Source organism: Amblyomma mixtum, chromosome 2 (genome assembly GCF_055824585.1).
Source record: "Amblyomma mixtum isolate Tamu chromosome 2, ASM5582458v1, whole genome shotgun sequence".
NCBI lineage: Eukaryota > Metazoa > Arthropoda > Arachnida > Ixodida > Ixodidae > Amblyomma > Amblyomma mixtum.
The window spans coordinates 317656507-317671226 of record NC_143013.1 but is presented as its reverse complement, the minus strand read 5'-3'; the positions used below and the strand labels follow the sequence as shown (position 1 = coordinate 317671226).

Genomic DNA, 14720 nt, shown 5'->3' with positions numbered 1-14720 from the left:
AAAAAGTTCGGTCCAGCACTCTTTAATGTACCCTATAATTCTCATACTTCGGACTTATTTTTGAAAGCAAACATATTTCGCGTGTTCAAGGTTTGTAATTATAGGTAATTTTTGCCTTCAAGCGGGAAGTAGAAGAAAATTTGAACTTTCTTCATGAATTATCGGACTTCGATACAAACACGCATTCATACGCCAATCGTCACATGGAACAGTGGAATGTGGTCACTGTACTCACAAATTATTCTACACAAAAAATATCATACACACCGCAAACACTTTTCAATTCAATCCGAAAATCAGACTGATTTACAAAAAACTTCTATGCGAACACTACGCATTAATCCTTACTTACACGATAAATAAAGGGTTTGATTTTTTTTTCGTTTTCTGTGTTACTTCTGCGAATATTTTATGCCAAAGTGCATTATTCTGTACATTTTGCATTCTGAACGATTTGCGTTATTATGGTTTTGTATTTTGATCATTTTCTATCCTGGACGTGTACTGTCGCTTCCTACTTTGTAATGGAGGCTGGGGACTTCAGTCAAGTCGCTCTTTCTCAATCGACTTTTACCCGCAGTCTCCTCCGTCAATCATAAAAATAAGCAAGGTATTATGTCGCGTTGTTATCTTAATCTGGTTCATTTGAAGGCAGGTGTATATTTGGTTGATCCATCGACGCTGATTTTTCAGCTCGAATATGTTCTAGGAGGCAGTGGGATAAAGATCACAGACGATATGGACCGGCTTGCTTTCGTTTTTACTTCACGAACGGGTCCCTTTTGTTGTCTCTTGGATACCTTTGCACAACACTTTCGACTTCGTTTTCACTTTTTTTTCTTCCTCGTACTTTTACATTTTCGCCGTGTTTATTGATTATGTTTTACACAGCCTTTAGCCTCGTATATTTTTCATTCCATGAGCATTTTTCCATGAGAAAAAGTGTCGTCCTGAAAAATTTAGCGCTCTACTCTTTCGTCCCTCTCAATTGTTCCTTGCATTTTTGTGCGCTGGTTTTTAGAAGAACCTCGCTACTACGTTATTTCCTGACAGCTGCCACAACATCATGAGGACAGCTTTGCGATCCCAGTATCTGCATTACGCGGAACCCCAAATTCCAAGCGCATGCACAATTCTCACCAGGCAATTTTTCGCTGGAGACATAATAACCAGTGTGGCCAATACGTACATATTGAGAAATAACGCTTGCAATTTCCCAAAAACATTGCCCATGTCATAAGAACACCAAGTGTACGAAGGCGCTGAATTCCAGCTGAATTCCTAAGAAACATCGCTGTATAAAGAGCAATATCACGCCCAATACAATGTGCACTTCTGAATCGAATCCCCAGTTCACTTCAGTCTGCACGATGCCGCTGCTACTTTATTCTGCCCCTGGCTTCCTTAACCCGACCTTCGCTTAAGCATCGCGTGCCAAGTCCAGACGTTCTAAGCCACCTGTTTTCAGCAAATATGCCGATCACAAACGCAGCGCCCACGTGAAATTCTGGCGCCAGCGTTACACGCGACTGAGTGGCCCAAACGCGCAAACTGTTTATGTGTGCCGCACGGAGCGTATTTCTTTTCTATTTCACTCTGTCGCACATTTCAGCTGTCTGCACGTTTAAGGTCCCCTCGCGTGACAAGGCCTTCTCACAAAGAGGCCCAAGGGCACCGCCATATTCGGCACTACGCTGTGGGAGGCGGCTGTCAACACCTGCTCGTAGAACAGGAGATACACACTAAAGAAAGCCCTCCCCAGAGCCCAAAACCCAGCTGCCTCGAACATCGTGAAAAGATCTAGGCGCTCGTCTGCTAAAACCGTTGTAGAAGCTGCAGCTTTTACCACAAAATCCACATCCAACACATACCAAATTTTTGCCATCCAATGCGCACAGTGCCTGTCGCAAGTAGCAACGGTTCGTCATTTATGTTTTTTTTATTATAATTATGAGGATGGTACCGGTTACGAGCTCTCAAACAAAATCTGGAAGATCACGTACGGCCATATCTGCAGGTTATCAAATGAAAGGATGAGCTGAGCAGTTAGCTATCGGTAGTTTCCTGCAAGTTTTTTTTTTTTTTCTATGCCACATTCATGTTGTTAAGCAGCCCTAAGAAGTTGATCTGAATGCCTCAAGGGGCGTGACCGTCGGAAAACCTCCGATGTCTGGGCCCACCAATGAGCGATTTTTATGCCGCCTAATTAGGCGTTGGCTATCGTGGCCTTCAACTCTATCGTGATTGGTCGGAGATTTGTCATCGCAGCCTGTAATAGGACAGCCATACAGGAATTGCCAATTGAGAGTCATTCATTGTGAAGTGCGAAGAGTGCTGCTAGCCCTGTTCCCGGCGAGCTGACGGCACTCATGGCTTCCGAAAAGCTGCATACTCTTTGATTCCGTGTACAAAGAGTCGCGTGCGCGCAGGCTCACACAAACCGCTTCTTGCTTTTGGCGGACCTTGTAGCGCCCCTACCACGTCACGCGTGCGACCAGCGTGAGGAAGTCATCAGCGTGTTTGCCCGTCCTACGGAGCGTTGTCGTCACGCTTTTTCGGTGTCCCTGCATATATTACGACTGTTTCTTAAAAGGACGAGTCGCTTAGTGCGTCACCTTCGCCGGCCACCGCTATCGACAGACAGTTGCCTTCGGGTGTCTTTCGATCCGAGCTAAAAATGAACGCTGCAGCCCTGCTTATTGCGCTTGGTACCATCGCGTTCGCCCTCTCTCTCGTGGACTGCGGTGATGAGTTCAGAAAATGTAAGTCGTATTCTCATCTTCCCAACGGAGTGCCCGTAGTGGAACACATTTGATTCTTCTGTAAACTGTAAAAGAGGGAGACAGAGTTTAAAACACGTAGCCAATACAGCCAAGGGTAGCCACGAATGCTAAGCACAGATAGCATTAGCTGGCTGCTGTGCATGCAGTAAGAGGGTAAACATATGGCCAGAAGAAGCAAGGAGAAGGCAACGCTAGCGAAAGCGGCGACAATGGCTGCAACAGCGACGAAATCTACCCGCTCAGCATTTCGACTTCAAGAAGCGTAAAAGACTGTTCTAAACCATGCTATACTGGATGGTGCCGGTTGGTAGCAACACGATCCAGCGCAGTGGGCAAATTTTGCCTCTGCGTTCGAAGTAGCCCAAACGAATACTAAATGCAACGAGAGCAAGAAGCTCAGTGGCAGATGTGATTCGAGGAACCAACGACACCACATACGTGCCTCAAAGTACGCGACGTTCACTGCTGAAGTAGTGTTCATTGCGTGGTGACGTGGCAAGCCGGTAGTTTTACGCGGCTTTTATTGGGATTTACGTGATTAATTTCACGGAGCATTAGTTTGGTTAAACAAAGAACTAGGCCTGTCGCAAAGCAGTAGCGCATCAGGACGCAAGGAACAGACCCGAAAAGTTAAAAACACAGTGTCAACTTCTAACCACTTTGTTAAAGAAAAGTGGAGAGGACACTTAAGCTTCGCCTTAAGGGTATGACGCTATAGTGTTAAGGGGTTAATGCCCACATATGCTGAAGTGCTCATTTTCTACTTTGCATTCATAGATCCACGAAAGTCCTCATACCACTGCGCAGCTAAGAGATGCGATCTCGACCGACCTCCCGCGACCAATAATTAAATTAACTGCCACCTGCCACGGTGCTCAGTTTTCTCACAGTCCGTTGGATAGATTCTGATGCCGCCACAAGGTCAGCAACCTAGGTGGCCCATCCAGGTTGCTTCTTGGGGATTTTTCGCTCACAACGCCGACGACGGATTTTCTGCAGCCTTAACGGTTAAATCGTATTCCTAGAAAAGTGGTTGAAGTTAATGCAGTGTGTGTGTGTGTGTGTGTGTGTGTGTGTGTGTGTGTGTGTGTGTGTGTGTGTGTGTGTGTGTGTGTGTGTGTGTGCGCGCGTGTGCGTGTGTGCGCGTGCGCGTGTGTGCGTGTGCGCGCGTGCGTGCGTGCGTGTGTGTGTGTGTGTGTGTGCGCGCGTGTGTGCGTGTGTGCGTGTGCGTGTGTGTGTGTGTGTGTGTGTGTGTGTGTGTGTGTGTGTGTGTGTGTGTGTGTGTGTGTGTGTGTGCGCGCGCGTGTGCGTGTGTGCGCGTGCGCGTGTGTGCGTGTGCGCGCGTGCGTGCGTGCGTGTGTGTGTGTGTGTGTGCGTGTGTGCGTGTGCGTGTGTGTGTGTGTGTGTGTGTGTGTGTGTGTGTGTGTGTGTGTGTGTGTGTGTGTGTGTGTGTGTGTGTGTGTGTGTGTGTGTGTGTGTGTGTGTGTGTGTGTGTGCGTGCCTGCGTGCGTGCGTGCGTGCGTGCGTGTTGTAAAATAAACGTCGAAACTTGGGCTTGTGGGATCATGTTTCCGAGTTGTACCGCATCAGAAGACAAGGGACGGTGAACGAGATGGACACACACACCGCTAACTTACAACAAATTAAGTGGGAAAAGACACAACTATTTATAGATGCTGCATTGCGGTGACAATAAATGGCCCGCGCGTAATCAATATGTGCGAAGGTAATCAGGTTCTTTTTTTTTACAGACTAACAGATGGGCTGCTCACGCACGCACTTCCTAGTTTGGCTGTCTTTTCCGCTTTCATTCCTTGAAAAGTTATACTGGCTATGCAAGTTGAAGAGACGTGACCTTAACCTGCTTAAGGAAGGCAAAAAGTTCTTATTCCGTATGTTGAATGGAAACGAGGGGTTTTGTACCAAATTTTACACTCGTGCGGTGACGCTACATGAGCCAAATCGGCCGTTGTCTTAATGACCACCTTTGAGAACATAAATGCAACCTAAAAATTAAGAACGAACAAGATCACAGCTTGTAAAACATTGCAACACGTGTAAAGGATGTAGGCCGCTCGTCTATAAGTGTTTTCTATAGCCTCAAAGAGTAAGGAAAAGCGCATAGGAGAGATTACTGAGGCGAAAAATATAGCAACACTGAGGAGTGCATGCGTGAGCGCGACATTTGTTTGTCAAAAAAAAAAAGAATTTGATTACTTTCGTTCCAATTGATTACACGCACATCATTTGATGTCGCGGCGATTTAGCATGTATAAATTGTAGTGCCTTTTCCCATTTAAGTTGGAAGTAAGCATTGCGTGTGTCCATCTCATTCACGGTCCGTTGTCTTTTCATGCCCTACAACTCGCAAAGTGGCAAACCTAATACAACCAAACTTGTGGCACACTGTTTTTCGCCAGCATGTAGAGCAAGTTCTGTGCGAGAATAGCTACCAGAAATTACGGATCTTTTTACCGCTTTTTACTTTTTGTCCAGAACTTTATTTTCTCATACTGAATCAGTTGGGTGGGTGAACAGCAGGAAATGTTGCAAACTAATCTTGGACCGTAAGATGCAGAGGAGAGAAGCGTTTTCAGAAGAAGTATGGTATGTGTCATATATTTAGAGAGAAAAGGAAAATTGTTAAATTTGCTATTAACACAAAGAAAAGTAGCTTTTACCGAAACGAAAAAAAGGCGCACAGTGCTCGAGAAGACGAGCCTTCCAGATTTTTTAGCAGCTGCTGCAGGAAGAGATTTCCATGTTCATGTGTTCCTTTCTTGCCCTAGCGTCCTCTCGTTCCTTTATTATTTCAATAACATACGTTTTTTTTTTTTCAAGGGTTACCCTTTGGTATGCGTTGTTACTTCGGGTTTTGGAGCTTTGTTGTCATCTTGTGCCTTCCTAGCTTTATTTCGCTCCGGCGAATGTCGATATTTGTATAAAAGTGACCGACGTTGTCCCATGCGTGTACTTACTGTAAGCTTGCTGCTGATTGGTAACTGATAAGCTAGCACGATAGTAAAATTGCGCGCCTGGAGGGGCCTCGTTTAGTTTCTTCATTGAAGGCGTTTGTCTGCGCTAGCTCTAATGTATACCTTTCTTGGGCTCAGTCCTTGAAGTTCTGGTGAAGTTCTTTTAAAGGCTGAACGACGTGCAACTAGCTCACCGAGTTCTGACATGAAATAACTATGTCCATCATGTTTCCAGCATTTTTCTAAACCATCGGGAGGCCATCACGCAAAGTTTTGCGGCAGGACTTCAAGATAATGCATACGGAAATGCGTTCAGTGGGAGCACAAATGTCAGATTTTTAGCCAAAGCATTGTAACTGCTTAGTCATTTTAGGTTTGGGGGACATACGAATATTTGATTACGTCAAATCATACAGGAAATGCTTCAGAGAAGTGCTTTGTCACTCACAGTGCTTTAATAATTTTTAAATATTATGTTTCACTCACGCAAGAAGTGACTCCCGGGGCAGTCTTCACTTAGCGGTTTGATACTGTTTTGTTCTTTTTTTTTTCGGAAGAGGAGAAGGTGTCTCGTTGGAGGCGAGTTGGTAGTCTAAATCACTCTGTACTGCACTGAGTAGTGCGCATGCGAGCCAAGTTCTAATTCTTTTGGGAGACCATTCAACTTTTCTTTCTTCACAGACAGGGAGAGAGGACAGAAGGTGAAGGCATGCCTGGAAGGAAGTGACGACGGAGCGAAATCCGGCCGGATGAAAGAGGTAACTTCATCACGTTCCCTTTGACACTTCTTGACAATAGTACTAGTCAAACATTCCAGCGACAAATCCGGTGACATGACTGACATGGAATCTGTTGACTCGGTGGTAGTCTATTTGGCGCAATGACATTTACCGCACTTTTTAAGGCGCATCGCAGTAGCAGTTGTGTAGAAAATTGAAGCCTTTAAACTATCCCCATGAAATGCATCGTTCTTCTGAAGCACATCACAGTAGGCATTCTTACATATTTTTGACACTGAAGGACTCTCTTCGGTTCAGTACTAAGGTAGTGCATAAAATGATACGGCAAACATGGTACATTGTGATCCATAAGTACTTGGAGAAGGAAAACAGAAAGGCCTTAAACCATAGAAAACGATAGGACGGTGCTGGAAATGGCAAAATCGCCGCGTTACGGGCCCCAAGATATCCTAAAGCTTGGCATAAACTCATAGTCGTTCAATATGGCACAGCTATTGCACTACGTTAACGTCCTACCTTTTTCACACTCAGTCAGTTTTCATCAAGGCAGCGGCAATGAAAGCTAGCAGCTTGATGGATGATTGGCGCGTCTATGGTGTCAACAAGGCGAGCGTCAGGGCAGACATCAGAAAAACGAAAGGTTGCAGAAAAAGCGCGGTTCTGAAGACAGTATGCAGAAGCACATGGCCGCTCGTCTAACATGGATTACTACAGGAAATTCCAGATGCAGTGCGTCGACAGAAAAAAGAAGGCAGTAAAAGAAAAGCGCATTCTCGGTTGAGTTTTACACACAACCAGAATGCCTGAAAAACACGGTATTGCAGGTGTTAGAGTTAGTACGGACTCCCCCAAAAAAAAGATAATAATATTCAATAAACATTGTAATCATGAAGCCCCACTAATTTGAAATAAAACGGAATTCAACGCAAAATATAGATACATATAAAAAGAATTTGGGGGATGGGGCTGTTTCCGGAGAGGTAGCGTGCTTGGGCCTGCTGCAAAGCATCGGGCAGTCGGAGGGGTAGGAACACAATAAAACTTTTACTAAAAAAGACAGGATCTGTGTGGGAGGTATGACAGGAAAGTGGCATACGAGTGTAAGTAAATATTCACTTAGGCCTCACAATGTTGTTCCAAGAAGAAGACAATGATTTCAAATTATTTATCCGACATTATATAAGCTGATATTTCATTGCTTTCCGGCATTTTTCTCTACAAAATAGGCGGTCAAAGCCTGCAAAGAAGCACAGACAGACAAGGAGGAAATGGTATGTTTAATATTGCCGTATATCCTTGCCCCCGTGCTTTGTGAAAGCCTTAAAATATAAGACATATGCAGTGGCGTCACTCTACTCGCAGGATGCTTTCCAAACCTCCTCTCCTTTTTAACTGCTAACGATCAGCCTACTCTCACCTGATCGGTTTGAAATGTTGCTTGCTGCTTAAACGCGGTAAAAAATTTAGGGGCTATCAATTGAATTGGTGAGGAGGAAATACGACAGTGTGGATCTTTCACCCCCCAATCTATTCCAATTCTGATTCTAGTCCTCCGAATATGCAACTACGCAAAATGTGCCACATTCATAGATTGCGGCGAGTCACTACCAGCGCAGTGGCCGAGTGGTTAAGAGAGGCATCACTGCGCCGGCAGGTGGCTGTTTCAAACACAGCCTCCGATGGGGCTTGTGAGGCTCAGCTTGCTGTTCCCGAGCAGTGCGAGAAGGAATATCTCTCGCAAGCTTCTTTTTTGCGCAGACAGCTGATCGGGAAGCTGTATATTTTGCACGTAGGCCTTCTATTGTCTGAGTCAATTACGTCTTAGTCTTTTCATATTTGCTGTGTCATTCTTCGTCCGGCATCTCCCTCCTTACCACTACAAGTGTAGAGGGTAGGAGGAGGAAGAGGTCGCCCTAAACACCACCTGGCAAGTGGACGCTTCACGCGGACTCCCGGACAGTTTTCGCTTTTTTTTTTTATTTCAAACAAAAATCCGTTTACAAGAGTACAATACGCACAATGCTCTACGACCCATAGCCAGAGGCTAGTTTCGGGTCCATCACAATATTGTACATTTTAAATGCGGCACGCGAAGACGACACATTGCGTTCATAAAGTAAAAGTCAGATTCTCAACAATTTAGAGATAAGCAAAAGCAAGCGTACACAATACACACATCCTCACAAAAAGAAAAACAATACACCATAACTTCATTTATTCATCAGGAACGTTTACAAAGATTGCACAAAGTTTCTCTTCAGTTTAATATCATCAGGTATACCATTCCAAATCAAAACTCCACTATTAGTCTTTGCCCGTGACTATTGCGACACACTGGTAAGTTGAAATGTTCGGCACTAGCCGCCCTAGTTTCCCTTTTAGGTCTTATAAATATGCTATGCGGAAGTGGATCCTTAATTTGTAAGATTTGGCGAATTGTCTGCGCTACCTTTAAAGTGAATATGGAGTGAAAAGGAAGAATACGGGTTGACTTGAAGAGCGTTTTGTTAGAGTCAGATAATTTTGAAGAAGTAATAATTTTTACTGCTCTCTTCTGTAATCGGATTACAGGTTCGATTACAGGTTCAAGGCCCTCCCCATGTTCCAAAGCGACTCAGGCTATAAGGAACTCCGTAGTGAAGGGCTCCGGAAATTTCGACCACCTGGGGTTCTTTAACGTGCACTGACATCGCACAGTACACGGGCCTCAAGCATTTCTCCTCCATCGAAATTCGACGGCTGCAGCCGGTAGAAGAACAGTTCAAAGACAAGAGTGTGGCGCCTTTCAGCGGTTTCTCTTCCCACACAGTCACTCTTCTATGTTCACACTCAAACATCATCACAATTATCGCAACACAGTTTCCGCACTCTTGTCTTTGAACTTTCCTTTAAAGACCAGAGTGCGGAAACTATGTTGCGATAATCGTGATAATGTTTGAGTGTGAACATAGCCCAGTGACTGTGTGGGAAGAGAAACCGCTGAAGAAACGCTGCCGTTTCATACCCTTAATAAAAGAGCTTAAGTGCCTCCCTAATATTGGGGGCGATTTATGTACATTGTTTCTTTTTATTCAACATGAAATTATTTTATTTTGAAACGGCGTCGCAATATGTTAGGAGTATCAGGTACTGTGAAAGTTTGTTTTAAACTGATTTCTTATTGCGCACATATGAAGGAAGCTGTTGATCGATGGAACTGTTGACCTTGTTGATTGCGTAATAGTTTTTTAGTAGATCATATCTTGTTGTAATCGAATGAGAAGCTTATCAAGCCGCATAGCAACTTTATTTCCCTCTTACCCCTCATGATATCCTGAGCACATAAAATCTATTTTCCTTTGTATTTGTCGCAATGCAACGTCTGTCGTTGGTTAACATATTCGTCAGCTCAAATATAATTTTCTTTCCACGCAAAACAGAAAAAGTGTATTGAGGACAAACTGGTAAGTTTATTTCATATTTTGATGCGATTTTAACGTGTCTCATAGGCATATCATGAAACATGCGCCTTGTCAACCATTGGATGCGATTTTAAACTCAAAAACATTCAGTGTGGCAATAGTTTGAATTTAAGGAAGTGTCAATGTCTGTACAGCTAGCGGGTCTTCATATTAACAGAAATTTCATCAGGCATAAAACCGTACTCTTTGGAGCAACGCTCGGCAATACATTCGGGCAAAGCAAATAAAGTCAGCGAAATATAAGGGCTTGTTAAACAATATATCTGCGGATATATTGATTGCTATAATGAAATATTACAATATATGAAAAAAATGCGCTCATAAATTGGTTCCTGTTGAGAAATGCTATTGTACAGAATTGTTTGGTATGTGTGTTCAGCATATTTTTTTTATTCATGCCTACCCGCTTGCGCTGCCACAAAATACAGTTTGACACAATTGTATTAGTTTTTTTTTTTGCCCTTGCTCATCTCGCTATTTCATATAAGTTACTGCTCATCTCGAGCAAGGACTTAAGTCTTGTGCACTCAGGTGTAAACGAATTATAAAAAATTTAGAGATCTATAGATACGCTTTACCACGACTGTCACTTCCTGTGACAAGTTAGCAAGCGAAAAATGAGAGGTCCAAGTTTCAATATATCATATAAGCAAGAAATCACAAAACAATGCCGAAAAAAAAAGCTCGAATGTCGCAAATGCGCTTTCCGAATTGACCTCGAAAGAAGGGCAAATTGTTTCAAAGTGCCTCCTTCAGAGGCAACATGTATTATCGAGCTGTTACTACGAGAGAGGTAGTTTTCAACTAAGCTTCACATACTGACGTGACCACTAGGCACCGTATGTTGGTGTTTAGGGCATGCGCTGACGTCTGAAAGCAGTCACTAGTGCAAGAGTATCTGACAGGTCGTCCCAAAAGTGTCTGATTATCTTGCGTGTTCGTAATTTTTTTTTTTCCTAGCGAGGCAATGATCCAAGTCCAGGGTTCTTATACATCAGTTTTAATTGTGGGGCAACTTTGGAAAACTGTAAGGTACTGTTATTGAAATGTTGAAGTCAATGGTATATTCTTCCTATGCGTAGCAAAATCTTTCTTTTGATGTTTATCCATCGCTCGCATCTTAAGAGTGCCATAGAAAAGCAATGGGGAACCTTCTTGGCGATAGCAAAAACGTCCACAGTAAAAAAAATTCAAGCCTGCCGAGGGTAGATCTGAGTGTATTTTGATTGTTACACTGAAATCTTACGATATATGAAAAAAATTGCTTCCTTAAACCAGTTCCCGTTGAAATATGCGCTTGTACAGAATTTTCCCATATGACTTTTTTCCTATTGTTTACTTCGTTTCGTAGGGACTGTCGGAGGCAGAAAAGGTAGTGTGCCAATTTTCTTCTGAACTTTTGCCTTACAGGGACACTGAGTGGAAATTGAAGTTAGCCTGCATCGACAGGGTGCAACGATATAAACACAGAGACCACTTTCACCGGAAACGCAGCTTTAATAAGCCAGAAAATGTTTAAAAAGGGCAACGCATGTGTCGCCCTCAAAGGCTGATTTTGCGACTAAAACGCATGCGTCGGCATCGATTTCTGGTGGAGTGTGTAACAACTTCATCTTGAGGCGAAAATAAAGGAAACGGGTCCAAGAGGCTACGCAGCACCGCCATACACTCCAAACTGGTGGAGGTCGCTTTCAGTAAGGACGTCGCGAGTTCGAATCGACTGGCAGGAAGCTTTCAACTCCTATTTTCTCGGTGCTAAATTCATTTTTTTTTTGTGCCTGCCAAACGTCCACATAGCCAAAAAGAGCCAGAGAATGCATTTTTACCGAGAACAATAATTGAATATACTTGTATTTGGTGTTAATTTAATGACACTACCTCGCTACTTATGTCAATGTCTAGCAATGGTGTGAGTAACTATCTGTAACAAGTCATTCGTACATAGGTGGGTACAGACGCCATTCTTTCGCTGAGCTCGACTGCAATAATGCCTCGTTTACACTTGGGCACTAAAACTGGAACCCTCAGAATGGCCATAAAGCTACTTACATTATACATCTGCGTCAAGCAGAACTTAACCGGAAGCCAAACAATACATCGTAGTGCAGAAACGAAACAAAAATAGTTTTTCCTCTTGGGGGCATGGTTCAATAGAGACACTGGATGTTAATAATTGAAGCGCAGACGCAGCAAGGGTGTATCGTGTTATGATGTTTTAATTTTCTTGTCTTTTTGAGGCATTTCGCTTTCGATGCAGATATTAGACATGATGGGCACGGCTGCATTTCGACAACGTGTGCGTTTGACGCTTTCGCGCGCATGCTGTTGACGGTTTACGTCTTTCTATATGTTACAGATTGCTTGTTTCTTACGTTGCAGGTGGTTAAACAAAAATAATCCCTAACTTCAATTACCAAAAAAAGCAACACTGCGTTGTGTGCAGTGCGAAGGTTTCGGGAGGGGCATCGTGCGTGCATGCACGGTTGTGTGTTCAAAGGTGTGCGTGCGGCATCCCTGAGCAAAACCGCGCCGTAGATTTTTGCTGTAAAGGATGGTCGGATGGCTCGAATAATTATAGGTGATTTACACAACAAAACAGTCGAAAAACACGCTTTGCGCGATGAAAGTACCCTTTACTGAAGAAGCGTAGCTTGTTGGGACAGTAAGTAGGCCAGTAAGTTGGCATGGTAAGTAGAAAAGTACCCTTTAAGTTGTTGTGTGGATTAGTTTGAGGTGCATAGGTCACGTCTCAGTAAACTCAGTACTTTCACCGGCTGAGGTAATCAACTGTAACAAAGTACCCATGTGGGCTAGTTGGTGTACATCAGACATAACTTCACCAGCGAAAGTACGAGACACCAGGAGAAGAAGAACACAGGACAATGCTGGACTAAGAACTGAAGTTTAGTCGAGAAACGGCCAACCTAGGTCACCGAAGACACATGCGTATCAGACACACTAAAAAAACAAACAAATACATAAGTGGCAAATCACCAAGGAGTGGATACACGCTCCTACACTGGCAAACAACAAAGTACAGATATTTTACCTATCTCAGGTAATCAACTGTTACGTACCTCTTACTCGAATTCTATTTTCGACAGCTATGTCGCAATTGTAATGCAAGTAAATGGCGCTATCATCAAAGCATAATAACGAAGGCAGCGCTTTTGTGCATTCCTTCACTTTTTTTACTTCAGCGCTAATGAGGAAAGCGGTATTTTGTTTCATCGCGTCAGCAGCGCTTGCCTGAAATTGAGACAGCATCTTTATTTGCTGCAAAACCGAAAAACATTACCTAACTGAGTCAGACTTGATAATTAAGCTGGCCGGCTTTCTTGTTTTGAGAGAAATCTTCCTGCTTAGACGAAATCGCAAAACTTTCAGGTGCACATACATGTCATCTCTTTTAATAAACAATTGGCGCATAATAGCCTCAGATTCTTATGCGCCACTAAACCCAACACAGTCCAAACAATTGACGGTTGCATTTATAAGATGCCCCAGTCAATATAATAGGAAGGACCTGTATTACCAAATAATTAATTAACAGACAGATTTGCCAAAGGCCTCAGCTTTGTCAAAGCATTTCAATTTTCAAGAATCTCCGTTCTTTCTTTTTCTGTTTCCTTTAAGCGACGTTCGATGATGTTGAGGTTCCTGAGTCCTCTCTGCAGACAATGTTAGGTGGATTATTTTTGTTTTCCACAAGTATAATAAAATTTTTCGAATAACGAAGGAAAACACAGAACGATGTGCCCGAACTTCGGTTTTTCTCGTTTTTGTGTGTGTGCACGAAGCTGTCACATATTGGCTCACTCCAGCCGCGCTATATAACGCGGAGGACATCAGTGCGTGCAAAGTTTCCCAAAAACCCGCTATGTCAAACTTGAATCTAAGCATGTAGCCCAACCACGCAAGTTTATTACGCTGAAAAGTGGGAGCCGCTCTAGGACAGCGCGACGAGAGAGTGGTGACGGTTATTACGTAAATTACAAATTCACTTAGAAGTCTCATGACATCTCGTTCTTCAGCCGCCCCAACGAGGCGCTGATTTCGCTCTCGCGCGTAAGATCTTACCTGTTCAAGTGAGTTCGAAGCTCTACCGCCCGTTCAGCAGGCTTCTTTTGTTGTTTTCTTCTGTTTCCAGAAATGCGTGGATGCCATAGACGCCTAGGATATACGGTAAACGCCAAGTTCTCCACCAACGCCGAGTTCTCCACCAATGTAATGCTCCTAACCAGAATAAAAGACACCCTTCAGCAGTGTGATTTCGTTTACTCTTTACGAACGCAGTACCACGCGCCAGGAAACCAAGGCTGCACCGTTTCTACCGGGTATAGTTTCTTCTCCCTCTCCACGAAACCAAGCATATAGTCACCTGATGAATATTCCCAGATTTCCTGGTCACGCACCAACTACCTCCATCTCTTGGCCGGCAGTAGAGAACACTGCGTAACTGAACGAGGATATTTTAAACTTGTAATTTTGAGAGAACAAGAGAGCCACGAGAGATTCTGCGTGAGCATGGTGATTATCGTAGCCTATCTTCCTCCTCGCTCCAAAATCTCACCTGTAAAATGCTTCTACGCTCACATCAACTATTTACGATGGTCATAGGAAATCAATTTAGATGTATCGAACATTCTAAATTCCCCGAGGTGATATTGAGTGTGCAGCGCCCCGCGACAGTTGGTGGTGGCAGACGAGCCAACTAGAAGTGTTTCCCTAGACAGTTTTCCTAGACTAAATTGTCACAAA

The 14720-nt window shown here is 43.7% G+C and overlaps 1 long non-coding RNA gene across 2 annotated transcripts; it reads left to right on the top strand.

The window, feature by feature from the left end:
- Positions 1 to 2467: 2467 nt before the first annotated feature.
- On the top strand, positions 2468 to 14224 carry LOC149365104 (uncharacterized). Of its 2 annotated transcripts, XR_016288637.1 has the most exons (6): positions 2468 to 2762; positions 6440 to 6516; positions 7725 to 7769; positions 9918 to 9941; positions 11311 to 11331; positions 14110 to 14224. It is a non-coding gene; the product is annotated as an uncharacterized LOC149365104 (long non-coding RNA). The 2 variants fall into 2 exon arrangements; XR_016288638.1 differs by lacking the exon at positions 7725 to 7769.
- The last annotated feature ends 496 nt before the right edge of the window (positions 14225 to 14720 follow it).